At 38.1% G+C, this 20,503-nt stretch overlaps 1 long non-coding RNA gene across 5 annotated transcripts in view; it reads left to right on the top strand.

Annotated features, from left to right (window-relative positions):
- Positions 1-20,503, top strand: part of LOC102399988 — a 138,817-nt gene that overhangs the window by 99,972 nt on the left and 18,342 nt on the right. For all 5 annotated transcript variants that reach the window (XR_006542911.2, XR_003112400.3, XR_006542910.2 and 2 more), the window contains 2 exons: positions 6,919-7,090; positions 13,258-13,381. This is a non-coding gene — a long non-coding RNA (uncharacterized LOC102399988). The remainder of the gene's footprint in view (positions 1-6,918; positions 7,091-13,257; positions 13,382-20,503) is intronic.

Here is a 20,503-nt window from a genome sequence, read left to right as displayed (position 1 = left end):
AGGCAAGGCTCCTTCTGATGTCATCTCAAAACACCAGAAGTGAAGTTAAGTAATACCAGATCTTAAAAATTCACATGGAGCTATATTCTGGTCCAAAATAGAGATTCTTCACCAGTCCAAGTTCAATGCATGAGACAGGGTGCTCAGGGCTGGTGCACTGGGATGACCCAGAGGGATGGGATGGGGAGAGAGGTGGGAAGGGGGTTCAGGATGGGGAACACATGTACACCCATGGCTGATTCATGTCAATGTATGGCAAAAACCACTACAATATTGTAAAGTAATTAGCCTCCAATTAAAATTTTAAAAAATAGAGATTCTTTTTGTGGCGGGGAGGAGGGTTCTAAAGCAGTAAATATTACAGCAAACTTTTCTTATTTCTAGTTACTTTGCAAAATATAACCCCTAATTTTGCCTAAAATAGTCCTTTTCTTCAGATAGTTTTGTAACTACATGCCAGGAACACCATCTATTTGGGTTTATAGCGTATAGAATACTAGCATGGCAAGTAGACAGCTTCAAAGAATTGTATTCCTTGACCAACCTTCATGTTTCTGGCACTGTTAAGGTTCTAGGGAAACTATAAACAAACACGGATTCAGTAACATAGTTAAGAGATTGAATTTTAAATTAGCTAATTATACCTACTTTTCTATGGTACTTTTCTCCCCTTTGTTATGATTTTATTTAGAATGATATAAATTATATTTGTTCCTTAATACCAGAATTAATTGAGCTTTATAAAAGTGCCCAAAGGACTATGGCATGTTTAAAAATGTCATTCATTGGCTTCTCCTCACAAATCCATCAGTCATGTGGGCTTATCATCTTCATTTAATATTTATTTGGTATCTACTTCATATATGACACTGAGTTATACCCTGTGTTCTTTCTCCCCATCCCTACCCCTAATTACTCTCTCTCTGTCTCTGTCATAGTATGTTCATCCAGGCTGGCAAAAGGTAATAGTAGCACTAAACAGAAAAACACTCCTAAATTCCCTTAGGATGCTCTTCAGGAGTGCAGATTATCCTAGCCCTGATGCATAACAGAAATTAGTCAGGCCTAGAAGATATTATTTTGAAGCAAACAGGTCATAAGTTAAAGCCTATTAATAGGATAACATTTGAGTGCTTAGTGACACTGTGCTGGAAACTCTGGGAGACAGGAGCCAAGCAAAAGCATCCTCAACAAACTTAAACATAGGGAAGATGTACACGGTGAAAGTCACCAAGGAATGATGGTGTCCGATGAGCGAAACTGAAGACTACAGGGCAAGCAAAAGGGCCCAGCTGAATCCAGTTGTCCAGTTGTCCCCATGAAGGCACCAGACATGTGAATGAAGCTGCCTTGAACCCTCCAGACAAGCCAGCTATCAGATAAATTCCAATGAGTAACTCTCATTAATGCTAAATGGAGCAGAACAATTGCCCAGCAGAATCTTGCCCAAATTTCTGATTCATAGAATCATGAGATATAAAACAATGGTGGTTTTTTAAGTCACTATGTTTTGGAGTGTTCTGTTACGCAGGAGTATATAACTAGAATGGAGGCTAGGCAATAAAATGAATGTGTCATGATAAGCCCCCAAGTTAGAGTTATAGTTGTACCTTCCCTGGTGGCTCAGTGGTAAAGAATCCACCTGCCAAGGCAGGAGACGCAGGTTCTATCCCTTGGTCAGGAAGATCCCCTGGAAGAGGACATGGCAACCCGCTCCAGTATTCTTCCCTGGGAAATCCCACGGACAGAGGAGCCTGGTGGGCTACAGTCTATGGGGTCGCAAAAATCAGATATGAGAGCAACTAAACAACAACAGGAAGTAGGAACTGAAGAGAGGCACATGTTTTAGGGAAAAGATCCTAAGTTTTCTTTTGTGTTTATAACAGATTGACAGATTTTTTTCTGTAAAGGACTTTGTGGACTGTATGATCTGTTACTCAACCATGTCACTGTAGGGCAAAAGAAGCCACAGACAATATGTAAATTAATATAGGTAGCTGAGTTTTAATAAGCCTTTACAAAAACAGACTGCTGGCCAAAGTTGGCCATGGGTCATAGATTGCTCATCCCTGGTTTATAATGTCTAAGATACTGAGGAAAATTCAGTTGGCAATATGTTATACATAGATGACACACAGGAATGGGGCTCTGTGACAAGTCAGGGCTGGAGATGTGGATTAGAGAATAGAGAAAATTTTTGAAGACAGCCTAGGATACTACTGTTATAACTTCTTAAGGTTACTTTTATTTTGTTATTTCTTTTAAATGGTATCAGTTAGGATATTTGGTAAACACATTAGTGGACTGAGGGATTACTTGAATCTTTAGGTGGTACCACTGAACCAGGGAGACAGCCAAAGGATAAAATCAAATAGATTTTCAGATATATTAATAGTGGTCCTAGGTCCATTGTCAATGGTTTTCAAATCTGTACAATTTCAAATCAATGTATTTAATGAGTAAATGGACTATTCTAGAACTATTTTTTCTAAGTGTGGCTAATATTCTAATTTTTAATTTATATCACATTCATAATTTATTTGAACAATGATGAGTTTGGAAATACTTCTCGCTCATATTTGAAAACCATCTATAGCATTAATATCCAAGTATTTATATCCCAAACTATCTTGAAAAGTCAGTGGTTATTTTCCATAATTTATGATATATTGAAGGCATTTTATCATGCTGTTTACTGTTATGGGAAAAAAGTGTGACCTTTAAAGGAAAAAAACAAGCAGTTTTTTAAGTTCTCCTGCATATCTGTTAAGTTTATGGATATTTATTTTAGGCTTTATAAAAATTCTATCAGGCAGCTAAACAATTTAGACCCATACAGCATGTAAACTCTATTAAACAAGGGTTCTTTACCTTTTCACCTATTGCCCTACATGTGCTCGGTACAGTGGCACAGCTATTCAGAACAAATCCTAACAGTCTGCCTAAAATCCTTAATGTAACTAATGCAGTCATGCTAGAGGGGGTCTGGTGAATATTCAGAGGGATTTTTATCCATCTAAGGCAAAGAATGGTTTGAACAGTTCTGTTTTTGGCCACAAAAAGAGCAACCTGGTTAAGAGGTGAAGGTTTCTTGTGGCTCCTGCATTTGATAAAGTACAGACCTTGCCACATTCCCTCATAGACCTGTGACCTCAAGCTCTGGCCTTTAGACTTTTTTCCTCCTTGAGAGAGAAATGATTAGTAAGGTCCTTCTGTTAGATATGTTAGCAGTTTCTGCTAAAAAGAGGATTTTAATACGACTGAATTGCAAAGAACACGAGGCAAGGCTTTACTCTAGATACTAAGACAAACCTAGTTTAAGCTGATGCCATAGCTCCTGTGAAGGGCCATTTGTTTAGCTCTATTAGTATTTTCTCTCTCTCTCTTCTTTTCACCTTTGTAGCTTGGTTTCAAACTCTGTCTGGGACACCTGCTCGATGTGAAATGAGATTGGAGGGTCTCAGTCCATTTGTGGCTGGCTGAAATTTTCCATCTTCCTTTCCAGAAAAATGGTCCATAAGGAAATTAAGTGAAGAGTTAGATGTCACACATGGATTCACGTGTAGGTGTACTGGAGGCCTAGATAATCTTCCTGTGTGAAAAGTACAGTATAAATTCAGCACTGGTTCATTGGTTCATCCACTTTGCCTCTCAGCAGCTCTCTAACACCTGAGGTCTCCTGTCTCCTAAAGATGATGCAACTTTAGGGACATCTTTTTACTATTCTAAGCCACTGCATAATTTGAACTGAGATTGTAAAGTGGCTTGAAATTGGCTGTGATTTGCTGCTTCATTTAAACAGGGATGTTTTGTATGAAGGCAGTGTAAGAGGTATATGTTCTGTGCTTTTCACATTATGTAAATAGATCTTAAGTCTCCATAAATAACAATTAAAGAATTTTCATAGTCTATGGGTAAACAGATTACATGCCTTCAGACCATACATTACTCAAGAGAGAAAATAGAACACCGTAAGTTATTACAACCCAAGGCAATATTGCCTTAAGGTGGTATGAATTTTGATTCCAAAAGTCAATAGAGTCTTTTCCATATATATTTAAAGCCACCCAAAATTTCCCTGAACTTACTAAATACACAATTAGTTTCTTGTTACAGATAATTTCTATTGATTCAAATCTGGTTTGTCAGCATGGATTAATCAGAATCGTCAGTGACGAGATCTGTGTGGCTCAAGGGATCAGTTCCTGGGCTACAAGCCTTTCATCCCCAGGTCACTGTTTCCAATACTTAAAGGAGTTTTGAGAGGCCTATTTGACAGCTGGTGTGAAACAAACCAGTACTTTCAACTAAGTCCCTCACACAAATTCATTGTCCCTTATATTCAAAGACATTATCACTTATTGTCTGAGTTACATGTAAAGGTAAGAGATTATTGCATTATCAATAGTGCTAGTTATTATTCATAGATATGTTCACATTTATAATTTCCTATGGTAAACAAAAGTGGTTTCTATCTTCAAGGCTTGCTGTATCTAGGTTCTGAATATTTATTTCTGTAGGACATTTTCCTGCAAATGAAACCAGCTGATCTCTGATTGGTTGCCTCAAACTATCATATATTCTTTCCTTTGTAGAAATGTTTCTTTTCTTGAGATTATATGTGTGTGTCTCCTTTCTTTGTTTGCCTTTCAGGTCTTTTCTGAAGTGTAGGTTATAGTGTTCTTATCTTTTCTCATTAAATAAAAACTCCAGGTCCAGGTCCTGCAGATAGATAGATTCCCTGAATAAATATTATTCTTAGCAGTTTTTGGGTCAGGTGGTTATTCTTCATTTGTCTTTCAGTTCAGTTCAGTTCAGTTCAGTCACTCAGTCATGTCTGACTCTTTGCAACCCCATGAATCGCAGCATGCCAGGCCTCCCTGTCCATCACCAACTCCCGGAGTTCACTCAGACTCATGTCCATCGAGTCAATGATGCCATCCAGCCATCTATCCTCTGTCTTCCCCTTCTCCTCCTGCCCCCGATCCCTCCCAGCATCAGAGTCTTTTCCAATGAGTCAACTCTTTGCATGAGGTGGCCAAAGTACTGGAGTTTCAGCTTTAGCATCATTCCTTCCAAAGAAATCCCAGAGCTGATCTCCTTCAGAATGGACTGGTTGGATCTCCTTACAGTCCAAGGGACTCTCAAGAGTCTTCTCCAACACATTTGTCTTTAGGAACCTTTTAACCCCAACCTGGGCATCCATAGTGATCTGCTGGGTAGCATACAGACCTGGTCTTTGGTTAGCTGATCTCATCACAGCAGGTCAAACATCTGAAGATGCTCTTTCCTTCATCCCCCGTTCTGGCTGAAGCTCCTAATAGCCTTCTTTATTCAAGGTATGTCAGGTAACCTTGTTTTCTAGATCTTTCTAGTTGTAATACCATAGATTTTGTTGCCAGGGTCCAAACACTGTTTGTTTCTTGACTTGGTTGAAAAATTAATAGACTTTTATTACAAAGATACTAGCTATTCTTAGTTAAGAGAGAAAGGAACCTGGGTTACTCAGGAGAAAAGAAAAGAGATTTTAGCAATCCTGGATTGTTTGTGAAGTTTTGTGGCTTGGCTTTTCTAAGGTGTTTTCAATTTCTGGCTCTCCTATGAAATTCTTTGGCTACCTAATGTGAAGAGCCGACTCACTGGAAAAAACCCCGATGCTGGGAAAGATTGAAGGCAGGAGAAGAAGGAGGCAACAGAGAATGAGGTGGTTGGATGGCATCACTGACTCAATGGACATGAGTTTAAGCAAACTCTGGGGGATTGTGAAGGACAGGGAAGCTTGGCATGCTGCAGTTAATGGGGTCTCAAAGAGTCAGACATGACTTAGTGACTGAACAACAACAATGAAACTCTGCTATCTATTTAGGAAGCTAAACATAATGACTGGTACCTGTACTGACTGCTGCACTCTGAATTCAAGTTCATGGTTTTTAATAATGTAAATAATAGGAAGTATCTAGTGCTTTCTGGAAGTATGGAAGAAACAGTATGGTTCACTACTCCTGGGCCATGTATATATAATAAAACCAGCTTGGTAGAATGTCTCAATAATAGGAATCAATAGTAAAGACCAGTTATCCATGTGTCTTTGCTTACTTAATTTCAAGTCTCATTGCTGTGGAACTGGAAGGGAAGGTGTAGGAGGATCTAATTAAACAAAGCAATGTACCTTTAGGGAGTCTAGATGTCAGGGAAGTTGCCAGTTCCAGACTGCTGATTGAAATTGTCCAAATTGATCTGAGTCCTGCCTCATAAAACTGTAGGTGAGGAAGGAAGTAAATGATTTCTGATTTCAAGTAAATGAATGGAGTTGATCTAGCTAGTATTTTTCCTTTTTAGTGTAGGGAGAGCAAGCAGACAGTTACTTTTCATAAAACTTAGTTTAGAATGGAGCTAGTCTGGATTCTCCCTTAGAGAACCTACTCTTTTCCTGGAGATAGACTGTCAATAAGTTTAGTAAAAGCATTGAATTCCTTGGGCTTTATTTTCTTCCCAGTCTTCCCATAATGCCTTGTTTATGTTTTTCAATTACAACATCATACTGAACTACAGCTGTTTACCTGGTTTTCCTTCTCAATGGATAATAAGGGCAGTGCTGCTGCTGCTGCTGCTGCTGCTAAGTCGCTTCGGTCGTGTCTGACTCTGTGCGACCCCATAGATGGCAGCCCACCAGGCTCCCCTGTCCCTGAGATTCTCCAGGCAAGAACACTGGAGTAGGTTGCCATTTCCTTCTCCAATGCATGAAAGTGAAAAGTGAAAGTGAAGTCGCTCAGTCGTGTCTGACTCTTAGTGACCCCATGGACTGCAGCCTACCAGGCTCCTCCATCCATGGGACTTTCCAGGCAAGAGTACTGGAGTGGGGTGCCATTGCCTTCTCCAATGAGGGCAGTAACCATATGTTATTCTTTATACTTTCAGACCAAGGATAGACTGGCACATTACCTGTACTCAGCAAATGTATGACAAAGGAGTGAAGAGGAGAAGCCACAGAGGAACACCGGGTCTTCCACACTTCTTTTTAATCCTACTCTTTCCTTTTTGTGATGATGACTTAGAGATTGAATCATTCTGTATTAATGTAGTATACTTGGTAAGTATGTGGATGCCATGTGCTTAATCTGAATCATAATTCTGACACTTTTTAGCTATGCAACTTTGAGCAAGACTTAAATGTCTTAAATATCTGTAGAATCAGAATAATACATATTTCATGGGGATGGTATAAAGGTTGAATAAGTTAATGTAAAGGGCCTGGCACATAGAAATTGCATTATTATTATAATCACCATCAAAGTGAAAATATGGCCAGTTTGTTGTCGAGTCTAGATTAGAGAAAACATCTGTGGTAGCGGGTAAGAGAGCCAGGATTACTGATGTGCACAAGACTAAAGGATCCATTAACCCATAGTTTTTGTGAATCCTCTGTATGATTTGATTTACTCGGTAGAAATATAGGGCTTCCATATTCTAATTTCCTTTAAAGAAATGTCTGATTATTTAGTCAAGGGGATCCCTTTTTTCCTCCAGGTGGCTAGGAGGCGTCTGTGTGTGTTTGTGTGTGTGTGAGGGGGAGGGTAGGTATGAGTGACTGATTTGAGCTGTTTCAATATCCAGCAATTGTGGAGGCAGAGAGGGAGTGGAGTGTGGGAGAGCAAAAGTGTTAAATGTCAACATTCTGACCAAACCAGAAAATGCTCCAGGATCCCTAGGTGTGGCCTATAGGTGCAAGGGAAAGGAGGCACCTTATGGACAGAAAGTTCTGGAGGAGATATGGTACTAGAAAGAAAGACAAATTAACAGTTTACAAATAGCTGAGAAAAGAAGAGAAGCGAAAGGGAAAGGATAAAGGGAAAGATATACCCACCTGAATGTAGAGTTCCAGAGAATAGCAAGGAGAGATAAGTAAGCCTTCCTCAGTGATCAGTGCAAAGAAATAGAGAAAAGCAAAAGAATGGGAAAGACTAGAGATCTCTTCAAGAAAATTGGAGATACCAAGGGAACATTTCATGCAAAGATGGGCACAATAAAGGACAGAAATGGCAGGGACATTAAGAAGAGGTGGCAAGAATACATGGAAGAACTATACAAAAAAGGTCTTAATGAACTAGATAACCATGATGTGATCACTCACTTGGAGTCAGACATCCTGGAGTGTGAAGTCAAGTGGGCCTTAGGAAGCATCACTGTGAACAAAGCTACTGGAGGTGATGGAATTCCAGCTGAGCTGTCTCAAATCCAAAAGATGATGCTGTGAGAGTGCTGCATTCAATATACCAGCAAATTTGGAAAACTAGGCAGTGGCCACAGGACTGGAAAGGGTCAGTTTTCATTCCAGCCCAAAGAAAAGCAATGCCAAAGAATATTCAAACTACCATACAATTGTGCTCATTTCACTTTCTAGCAAGATAATGCTCAAAATTCTTCAAGCTAGCCTTCAACAGTATAAGAACTAGATGTACAAGCTGGATTTAGAAAAGGCAGAGGAACTAGAGATCAAATTGCCAACATCCACTGGATCATAGAAAAAGCAAGGGAATGCCAGAAAAAAACATCTACTTCTTCTTCATTGACTATGCTAAAGCCTTTGACTGTGTGGATCACAACAAACTGTGGAAAATTCTTCAAGAGATGGGCATACCGGACCATCTTACCTGTCTCCTGAGAAACCTGTATGCAGGTCAAGAAGCAATAGTTAGAACCAGACATGGAACAATGGACTGGTTTCAAATTGGGAAAGGAGTATATCAAGGCTGTATATTGTCACCCTGTTTATTTAACTTATATGCAGAGTACATAATGTGAAATGCTGGGCTGGATGAATCACAAGCTGGAATCAAAATTGCCAGGAGAAATCAACAACCTCAGGTATGCAGATGATATCACTGTAATGGCAGAAAGCAGAGAGGAACTAAAGATGCGGGTGAAAGATAAGAATGAAAAAGCTGGTTTAGTTTCCTTCATTGTGCAAAAGCTTTTATGTTTAATTTGGTCCCATTTGTTTATTTTTGTTTTTATTTGCTTTACTCTAGGAGGTAGGTCTGATCTCCTTCAGAATGGACTGGTTGGATCTCCTTGCAGTCCAGGGGACTCTCAAGAGTCTTCTCCAACACCACAGTTCAAAAGCATCAATTCTTCAGTGCTCAGCTTTCTTCACAGTCCAACTCTCACATCCATATATGACCACTGGAAAAACCTTGACTAGACAGGTTTGAAAAGCCTTGACTAGACAGATGTTTGTTGGCAAAGTAATGTCTCTGCTTTTCAATATGCTATCTACGTTGGTCATAACTTTCCTTCCAAGGAGCAAGCGTCTTTTAATTTCACGGCTGCAGTCACCATCTGCAGTGATTTTGGAGCCCAAAAAAATAAAGTCTGACACTGTTTCCACTGTTTACCCATCTATTTCCCATGAAGTGATGGGACCAGATGCCATGATCTTCGTTTTCTGAATGTTGAGCTTTAAGCCAACTTTTTCACTCTCCACTTTCACTTTCATCAAGAGGCTTCTTAGTTCCTCTTCACTTTCTGCCATAAGTGTGGTGTCATCTGCATATCTGAGGTTATTGATATTTCTCCTGGCAATCTTGATTCCAGCTTGTGCTTCCAGCCCAGCGTTTCTCATGATGTACTCTGCATGTGAAGAGTTGACTCATTGGAAAAGACTGATGCTGGGAGGGATTGGGGGCAGGAGGAGAAGGGGATGACAGAGGATGAGATGGCTAGATGGCATCACTGACTCGATGGATGTGAGTCTGAGTGAACTCTGGGAGTTGGTGATGGACAGGGAGGCCTGGAGTGCTGTGATTCATGGGGTCACAAAGAGTTGGACATGACTGAGTGAGTGAACTGAACTGAACTGAAGAGGTGGGTCATAGAAGATCTTCCTATGATTTATGTCAGAGAGTGTTCTGCCTATGTTTTCCTCTAAGAGTTTTATAGTTTCTGGTCTTACATTTAGGCCTTTAATCCACTTTGAGTTTATTTTTGTGAATGTTATTAGAAAATGTTCTAGTTTCATTCTTTTACAAGTAGTTGATTAGTTTTCCCAGCACCACTTGTTGAAGAGATTGTCTTTCCTCCATTGTATACTTTTGCCTCCTTTGTCAAAGATAAGGAATCCATAGGTGCATGGATTTATCTCTGGACTTTCTATTTTGTTCCATTAATCTATATTTCTGTCTTTGTGCCAGTACCATACTGTCTTGATGACTGTAGCTTTATATGGTATAGTCTCAACCTGGAGTCTATTACACAGAGTGAATTAAATCAGAAAGAGAAAGACAAATACTGTATATTAAGGCACATGTATGGAATTTAGAAAGATAGTGGCGATGATCCTACATGCAGGGCCGCAAAGGAGACACAGATGTAAAGAACAGATTTCTGGACTCAGTGGGACACAGCAAGGGTGGGATGATTTGAGAGAATAGCACTGAAACGTGTACATTACCATATGTAAAATAGATGACCAGTGCGAGTTCAATACATAAAGCACGGCATCCAAAGCCGGTGGCTGGGACAGCCCATAGGGATAGGGTAGCGAGGGAGATGGGAGGGGAGTTCAGTATGGGGGGACACATGTATACCTGTGGCTGATTCATGGTAATGTATGGCAAAAGCTATTACAATATTGTAAAGCGGTTTATCCAATTAAAATGAGTTAATTAAAAAAAGAAACAGCTAGTTTAAAACTCAACATTCAGAAAAATAAGATCATGGCATCTGGTGTCATCACTTCATGGCAAACAGGTGGGGAAAAAGTGGAATCAATGACAGATTTTATTTTCTTGGGCTCCAAAATCACTGCAGATGATAACTGCAGCCACAAAATTAAAAGACGCTTGCTCCTTGGAAGAAAAGCTATGACAAACCTAGACAGCAAGCACATTAAGAGCAGAGACATCAGTTTACCCACAGAGGTCTGTATAGTCAAAGCTATGACTTTGCCAGTAGTCATGTACGGATGTGAGAGTTGGATCATAAAAAAGGCTGAGCACAGAAGAATTAATGCTTTCATATTGTGGTACTGAAGAAGATTCTCTAGAATCCCTTGGACTGCACGGAGATCAAACCTGTCAATCCTAAAGGATATCAACCCTTAATATTCATTGGAAGGACTGATGCTGGAGCTGAAGCTCTAATACTTTGGCCACCTGATGTGAAGAACAAACTCTTTGGAAAAAATCCTGATGCTGGGAAAGATTGAGAGCATGAGGAGAAGAGGGTGACAGAAGGTGAGATGGTTCAATGGTATCATCAACTCAATGGACATGAGTTTGAGTAAACTCCGGGAGATAGTGAAGGATGGAGAAGCCTGGCATGCTGCAGTCCATGGAGTCACAAAGAGCTGGACATGACTTAGCACTTGAACAACAGACAGAAATACCTATTAGAGGAATGGAGGAACACTGCAGTGAGAAAAGTTCTTAGCCTAGTAACTTTTGTACACAGCATCGGAATACTATAGTTTGATAGAAAGTAGCAGTACTGAGTGACTGTAAAATCAGTATAAGAAAAAAAAAATTCTGAAAAGACTTGACAGTCTCTTGAGTCTGTATCACTCTAGAGAAATGCATTCATTTCACATTTAAGTTTCTTTCAGTTATTTTTTTATTGATACTTAATGTCTGTCTGGGCTTCCCTGGTGGCTCAGATGGTAAAGCGTCTGCCTACAGTGAGGAAGACCCGGGTTCGATCCCTGGGTTGGGAAGATCCTCTGCAGAAGGAAATGGCAACCCACTCCAGTACTCTTGCCTGGAAAATCCCATGGATGGAGGAGCGTGGTAGGCTACAGTCTATGGGGTCGCAAAGAGTCGGACACGACTGAGCGATTTCCATATCCATATAATGTCTGTCTATATTATCTTGAGAGATATACCTCTATATTAACCTTAATATCTCTATATTAACCTTGTTGTTGTTCCATTGCATAACCTTAAGTCTCTCTGTATTATATGCAAATACCTTACTTCATTTGCATTCACAACTCTACTAAAATAAACTGATACCTGGAGCTATACAGGTTTTGTTTGTCTTTTGCCATGTCCAGTTCTAAATAAGCAACAAATGAAAGAACCCTACATACCCAGACCTTGATTTGAAAGGTATCTTGAAGATTTACAATATGCTAAACTAGGGAAAAAATTGGGAATAATCAGCACAATACATTTGGCTCTCCATTATCATCAGTTTTTCAGCCTGCCTGTCGATAAAACTTTTTCTTTTTCACAATGGTTTACAACTTAAATAATTTAATACAACAGTTGTTATATTTTTATTGCAGGCTGATAAAACTGGAACCATAAGTCTTTTCTATGCACTATATTACAAAAAAAGTGACACTGGAGAAGGGGAACGGATGATTACTAAAACTGTAATTCAATCGTCAAGTTCTGAAGATGTCATAAAAAAGGTTTCTGCTTTACTTGCACATGGCAGATACTATCAGGATACCTCAAATGAACTCTCTCTGGGTATTCAGTCTCTCCTTTGGCATTATTTTATATACAGTAAAAATAAAAATGGGACTTCACAATGCAAATGCAACTGTGATTCAAACTCAGTAGTTCTTTTGTCAAATAGGATTTTCTTTTATGAAGTTTCATTCTAGAATTAATTTTGATATCAGTGCCTGTCAGGCTGTGGAAATTGAGCTGAACCAAGTGAGTCTATTCCTATTTGAGCTGACATGTAGGAAGCTGTAATTAGGAAAAATGCAGAGTTTGTACTGTGCTATAGAAAATTAAACTCATCATGCCACATATTGTCAAATCTGGTTAAAAGTATAGGTATGATAAATAGCAACATTCTATAAATGCCTAATCATTCATATATTTAAAAATTTACCACTTTTTCACCCGGCCATAATTAGTTGTCAGGAAATAATTTTCAAATTCTAATCATTGCTATAATCTGAAAAGCCTGTAAATTAATAACAGATTCCTATAGTGTTTACTATTAACAGTGTTCTACGAAACTTAGAACTCTAGCATGTAAGGAAATTTATTCCTTATAGAAAAGGATGATAGTTATTTGTACATTCTTGCCGGTTGTTTTTCAGTGGACTTGTCTGTACTGGCTTCAGTGTAAAACCAAGAAGCTTCTAATTCGCCAAACTTCTTAATATGTCCAATGTTCAGTTAATCTGTAGATGATGGTGTGAATGAAATTGAATTTCTGGCTATTAAAAATGACACTTTGCCTCTGTATTAAGGCACTGCCGCAATACTTTACAAAATTCTTTTGCAATCTTCACAGGATAAGAATAAATTAAGTGGAAGAATTGGACTTTCATAGTATGGCTGCTGAAGAATCAACACATATGGTTGGAAGATGGAATTTCCATTGATTCCCCAGCCTGAGAGAGTGCAGGCAGCACCATGTGAGTTTCTGCATTTTGTCTCTCAGCCATTGCAGCCCTGACCCATTCCACGAGGGGTGAAAGGTCACAAGTGCTATGTGAGTGGTGTTTAATTTTCACCACAACTGAGACTGCTAATCACATAACATTAGGGTGAATTATGGTGATTATTGCAGGCTGAACGCAAGAGAGATTAAACAATAACAGCAACACAACCACAGCTGTGATGGTAGTGATGAAAAGGTGGTGCTTTCATGACCCCATGCTAAAGGGTTTGATTGGGATTCTGGAAGCCTCTGGTGAAAGACAGTTTGCCCTCTCCAGGCTAGCTTTTTCCTAAACCACCTCTATATTAAGCAGAGGGACAATAACCCATTTTAACAGTTTCTAGTAATGGAAAGGGCTCAAAACATTCTCCTTCAGAATGCCCAAGTCTCATTAGTCTACAGAGTACACATGCACCCCAGAGTCACTGCTTTCTAGAAAGTCTTCACTTCTTTTAAAGCTGTTAGCTTCTGTACCCTGCATGGATTTTTTTCTTTTAAAAATTTTTGCTAAGTATAGTTGATTTACAATGTTGTGTAAGTTTAAGATGTATAGCAAAGTGAATCAGTTATACATATACATATATCCAATCTTTTTTGAGTTAGTTTTATTTTATAATTTTTATTGGGGTATTGTTGATTTACAATGTTGTGTTAGTTTCAGGTGTACAGCAAAGTGAATCTGTTATATATCTGTTCATTTTTAGATTCTTTACCCATATAGGTCATTACAGGATAATGAGTAGAGTTCCTTGTGCTCTACAGTAGGTCCTTATTTATCTATTTTATATATAGTTATCTAGTTTATATAGAGTAGTGTGTATATGACAATTCCAATCTCCTGATTTATCCCTCCCACCTTCTTTATCCCCTGGTAACCATGTTTGTTTTCTACATCTGTGACTCTGTCTTATGAATAACTTAATTTGTACTATTTTTTTAAGATTCCACATATAAGTGATATCATATATGTCTTTCTTTGTCTGACTTCACTCAGTATGACAATCCCTAGGTCCATTCATGTTGCTGCAAATGGCATTATTTGTTCTTTTAAATAGCTGAATAGTATTCCATTATATACATATGCACCACATCTTCTTTATCCATTCCACTGCCAATGGGTATTTCGGTTGCTTCCACATTCTGGCTTTGTGAATAGTGCTGCAATGAACATGGGGTGCACCCTACATGGATTTTTAATTTGTTTGGTCTCGTTTTTTCTTTTCTACATATGTAGCCCATGTAATGGATTCTATCTTCCTTAGGAAAATTTGAGGAATAATTAAGGAAAAGAGGCTATTACTAGGTGTTTTTAAAATTTAATAAAAATTGCTTAGATGGGAGGCTGCCTTATTCATGAATCTTTGAATAAAGCCAATTGTATCTTCAAATTTACTGGGTTGAATTTTGTTTTCTAACATATACATATTTTTTCAGTGTAAATATTTTACTTACAACCATACCCTAAATGCCATTATGTGAGGATATTGGCTCAGACAGTAAAGAATCTGCCTACAATTCAGGAAACCCAGGTTCAATCCCAGGGTTGGGAAGATCCCCTGGAAAAAGGAATGGCAACCCACTCCAGCATTCTTGCCTGGAGAATTTCACGGACAGAGGCTACAGTCCATAGGGTTGCAAAGAGTCAGACACGACTGAACAACTAACACTTTCACTTTAAAATAAGAAGTCTGTGGGAGAGGGAGAGGGTGGGATGATTTGGGAGAATGGCATTGAAATACGTATAATATCATATATGGAACAAGTCGCTAGTCCAGGTTCCATGCACGACCCAGAGGGATGGTATGGGGAGGGAGGAGGGAGGAGGGTTCAGGATGGGGAACACATGTATACCTGTGGCGGATTCATTTCAATATTTGGCAAAACCAATACAATATTGTAAAGTTTAAAAATAAAATAAAATAAAAGAAGTCAAACACTAGGTACAGAGTGAAGTGAAGAGCAGCTATGACAAACCTAGACAGTGTATTAAAAAACAGAAACATCACTTTGCTAACAAAGGTCTGTTTAGTTACAGCTGTGGTTTTTCTAGTAGTCATGTACAGACGTGAGAGCTGGGCCATGAAAAAGGCTATGCACCAAAGAACTGATGCCTTCAAACTGTGTTGCTAGAGAAGACTCTTGAGAGTCCCTTGGACAGCAAGGAGATCCAACCAGTCAATCCTAAAGGAAATCAACCCTGAATGTTTACTGGAAGGACTGATGCTAAAACTGACGCTCCAGTGCTTTGGCCACCTGATGCAAAGAGTCAACTCATTGGAAAAGACCCTGATGCTAGGAAACATTGAAGGCATAAGCAGAAGGGGGTAACAAAGGATAAGATGGTTAGATGGCATCACCAACTCAATGGACATGAACTTGAGCAAACTCTGGGAGATAGGGGAGGACAGGGAAGCCTGGAGTGCTGCGGTCTATGGGGTTGCAAAGGGCTAGACACAACTTAGCAACTGAACAATGAGAAGAGCAGCTAATGCCTGCAGTTCATTCCTGATGCTTGGATAGTCTGCTTTTCACATATTAGGGCAAAAAAAAAAATCTGTAATGTGTCCATTTCCACCAAGTTGAAATGCCCTGCATCAGGAGTTGTTTTCTTGAACAAAGAGAAGCAGAGACATCTGGAAGCCAGGAATTGGGAAACTGAGTCATCATCAGTTCCAAAGTTTACCTTTAGGGTTGATTCCTGGTTTTAAGGGAACACTTATTAACTTAGTTCTTGAAGTATACAAATGGAGATGTAGGTTGTTTAAAAAAAAATAAAAAATATATATATACACATATATATATGTTGGCTTCAACCATATTTATAAACTAAAGATAGCACACTGATTTTTACCAGAAGTCCAAAAGTAGTCCTGGTTGACAAAATAGATGAAAAGGCAGTACATGTATTCTGTGCAAATAATGCTATAAAGCAAAGAGTCTCATATATTCTAGCTAAGGTAACTGAATAGTTCTTTTTACAGATTTTTTTCTTCTTAAAATATGATGTAATGATCCCATATGGAGGAAATGAAGGTGGCAAAATCTACAAAAAAATCTGAATCATGAAGAAAAATTTCAAAATTCTTTGGCAGAGTTCAATAGAGGCAGCATCAAGTGCTTTTTAAAATACTACGTTGTCAAGCCCAGCTGCTATGAAGTTGGAATGGTTCCCAACTACAGCCTAGATAATTTATCTTATGTAATAGTAGTTCACCTATTCTGGCTGGGTTGATGTTAGCTTGTTGAGGCAGTTCTGGGTCACAAAGTGCTGGAGCAGAAAGTTCATGTTAAACTTTCAGCTGATATGAAGATATTTCTATTGGAAAAATATAAAAATTAGGCAAATGGCTAATTAAATGCATACATCTTTGATTCCTAAACCATAGAGATAATGATAATACTCATCATAATAATAACCAAAACTAACATGATTTACTACAGGCATTGTATTAGGTGTATTGCATGCACTGTCTCATTTATTTGTCATAACATTCAGAGGTTGTCTTTTCTTATTAGCTCTATTTTATACATGAATAAATTGAGGCTTCAGTTCAGTCGCTCAGTCGTGTCCGACTCTTTGCAACTCCATGGACTGTACTGAAGTTAAATAACCAGGCTTTCTGAATTGGGTGAAAATTTGGGCTCTACCAAGTTTCAGAAACATTCTGGGATAAACTGAATCATTCTGCTCTTCTGTGATTATTGGCTCTTAGCAGCACTGTGGCTTTAGAAATCAATATGGTGCATGAGTTCTATAAATGTGCCTCTTAATAAGTTAATAAAACAGAGATATTCTCATTGCCTCTCCATCAAAGTTTCAGGGAAAAATGAGAATATTAAATGCAGTAGGATAGAGAAGATCTGCTCCATTTGCTCTGCAATGATAATCTTTTACAAAAGAGGATTTTTATTAATTCTTTGCCTTCTGGGGATATTATAATTTTCTAGAATATAGAACTGCCTTAAGCACAGTAATTTGCTGAGCTAGACTGAATCTCAAAATGTTTCAAATGAGCTGATAAACAACTGCATAATTAGCCATTATTAGATCAAGTCTGTATGTTACTGATATCCAGATGAACAAACCAATGGATAGGCAAATTATAGATACACTTTTAAAAACTAAGAGCCTGTGTTATATTTTTACATGCTTTGTGACTTGTCCTTTAAAGAATTAAAAACTACATTTCATTTGCCTCTTTTTAAAAGAAGAAATTTAGATTATTCTATCAAGCAAATCCTTAGAGACTTAATCATTAAGCACATATTTCCATGTATGAATAATGAAGGATTTGTGTGTTGAATGCAACTCATGCTTTAAAAGTGAATAGGTGGTGGGATTTTCCTTTTCAATTAAACCTTGTCTCAAACCTATTACCTGCATGGGTAATGTTCGTTCATCCCCCTTTTGAGTTCTGGTTCAATTTCAGAGTACAAAATACATTTGGTCCCGATTATGAAAATAACAGGTTTTACATGCTCAAACCAGAAAAGGAAAAGACAGTAAGTTTTTATGATTAAACACATACACCTTATTCAAGTGGCTAACATCCAGTCCAAAGTATATCCATGTTATAGTTAAACCTCTCTTTTCTCTCAGTTTTCATTTTTCAAGAACTTGACACTGGATCATAAAATGTTGCTCTGGGCTGGAATTCGTCATGCAGGGTTACAGCTTAGGAGTAAGATTTTTTTTTTTTTAAATATTAAAATCAGCTCAGCAGTTTTGAGGATTAGATAAAGAGAAATTGCAGAAAGCAAAACTTTTAAGCTGGTTTAATTAAACATAATTGTAGTTTATGTTCTGAACTCAGGGGCCACAAAGCAAAACAGATAAATGTGTTAGATCACCATTGAACAGAAAGAACTGCAGCAGCAATTCTCCTGAAGAACTCTAAAACTAGCAGGTTGATACTTTGTCTTAAATGGGTTAGGTGTCTTCCTATTTGGGGAGCAGAACAGATAATTTCTTGAGTTTCTTTGCAGATCAATGATTCTGTGATTATTTCTATCAGTATTACAGATCCCAGTAATAAACTGTAAGCTGTTGGCATAAGGCCATGTATGAGCCGAGTTGGAGGATGGATTTGTTGCTAAATTTAGAAAAAGCATTTTGACCTTTGATGATTTTAACAGCCTCCAAAATTTTGATGCCTTTCTTATGCTTCCAGATCACTGATCCTACATTTGATGCCAACTAATAGGTAAAATTTTATTGTTGTTGGGTTTATATTGTGCTCTTATTAAATACAATGATTATCTGTCCATATTTAGTTTTAGCCATTCAGTTCAGTTCAGTCGCTCAGTTGCGTCCGACTCTTTGCGACCCCATGAATTGCAGCACGCCAGGCCTCCCTGTCCATCACAACTCCCAGAGTTCACTCAAACTCACGTCCATCGAGTCAGTGATGCCATCCAGCCATCTCATCCTCTGTTGTCCCCTTCTCCTCCTGTCCCCAATCCCTCCCAGCATCAGAGTCTTTTTCAATGAGTCAACTCTTCACATGAGGTAGCCAAAGTACTGGAGTTTCAGCTTTAGCATCATTCCTTCCAAAGAAATCCCAGGGCTGATTTCCTTCAGAATGGACTGGTTGGATCTCCTTGCAGTCCAAGGGATCTCAAGAGTCGTCTCCAACACCACAGTTCAAAAGCATCAATTCTTCAGTCATGGATTCATATTAATTTACCTATATATTTCTTCAACTAGTCCTTTCATTTTGTAAATTGGCATGGAATGGTTATTTGTGTATTTACACAGTTCTATAAGTAGGGTATTTGTGCCTCAAAGTTAAAGTCGTAAGGCCACCTGGGCTACAAATCCAGTGAGGAGTTCCACTTTGTTTTAAAGGTTTGTCAGCTAAACTCAGTCACAATGAGAAAATAGAATTTTTGGTTCAAAAGATATCAGCATAATTGCTTTGGTGTTTTTTAAAGGCATTAGAAAAGTTTTCAGCTATTTTAGAATGTTCTGACTTTGTCAGGAACATTTTGCTATTGTGTGTTTGATAGGAAATCTTATATGTATATAACTATTTGTACTTAACTCATAAAAATGACATAAGTATTCTCCTAAGTCCAAGATACTTCATTTGGATTTTACTAATGAGCCTGTTAAAGACACTACAACCCTGAAAAGGAAATTATATTTGGTTCAGAATAAATGAAGCTACACACTTATAGATCTGAATTGATTTAAGACTCTGAAGCAAAGAAAGGTAAGCAGATTTCAAATTTGGAGCAATATACATAACAGCCCCAGAATAAGAATATTACATATAATTTGATTATACTATCACAACATGTGATGCTACACATATTTTCAGAGTGAAGTAAATATTATTACAGAAATCTGGCTCATTACTGGGCAGCAGTGTAATGCATAAGTGAAATAGGTTAGGGAAAATGTTTCACGAATTTTATTTTAATTCCTTTCTTTTCCTGCATAATTCATCAATGACATTTTTTAATTAAACTACAGTTTTGCTATTAACAAGAGACACAAAACAGCTTGTCTGACACCTGATCCTTATACAAACTTTGAGATAAAAAACTATTTTCATAAATGTATTAACTTTAGTGGATATTTGAATATTTGAGCTTTTGACCTAAAAGGCTTCTGAAAAGTCTTTGTGATGGGTAACAGCTGTACTCTTACATTAAGACACTCAACAGACCCACTGAAACTACAACCAACAGGGCTGCAATCAAAGGAGGAAAAAAGATCCCCAATCATTTAAGTAAGTTATTTCCTTACAAATGTGGACAGAAAACATTGTAAAATAAACTATCAAAAGTTAATAGACCATGATCATAACTGTAATTTATTTCTGACTTGTATAAGAAAATAAGCAAGAACTACAGGCAAAAGAAAATATGAACCTAAATTCTGATGAACGTGTTTCACAGTAGATAATTCTTCAGCTTTTAAGTTTCTGCTATCAAACCAAGAGTTAATAATTAAGAACAAGAAGCTATAAATCACCAGGAAAAATCATTGGACAGCTCACAGAGAGACAGAGAACACTCATGGCCATAGACATCCTGGTCTAGAAAGAATAGAAGTTTGCAAGATATCTGCACCAGTAAATAAGGACTA

The sequence above is a fragment of the Bubalus bubalis genome, chromosome 11, assembly GCF_019923935.1.
Source record: "Bubalus bubalis isolate 160015118507 breed Murrah chromosome 11, NDDB_SH_1, whole genome shotgun sequence".
Classification (NCBI taxonomy): Eukaryota; Metazoa; Chordata; class Mammalia; order Artiodactyla; family Bovidae; genus Bubalus; species Bubalus bubalis.
This window is presented reverse-complemented; position numbering and strand designations above follow the sequence as displayed.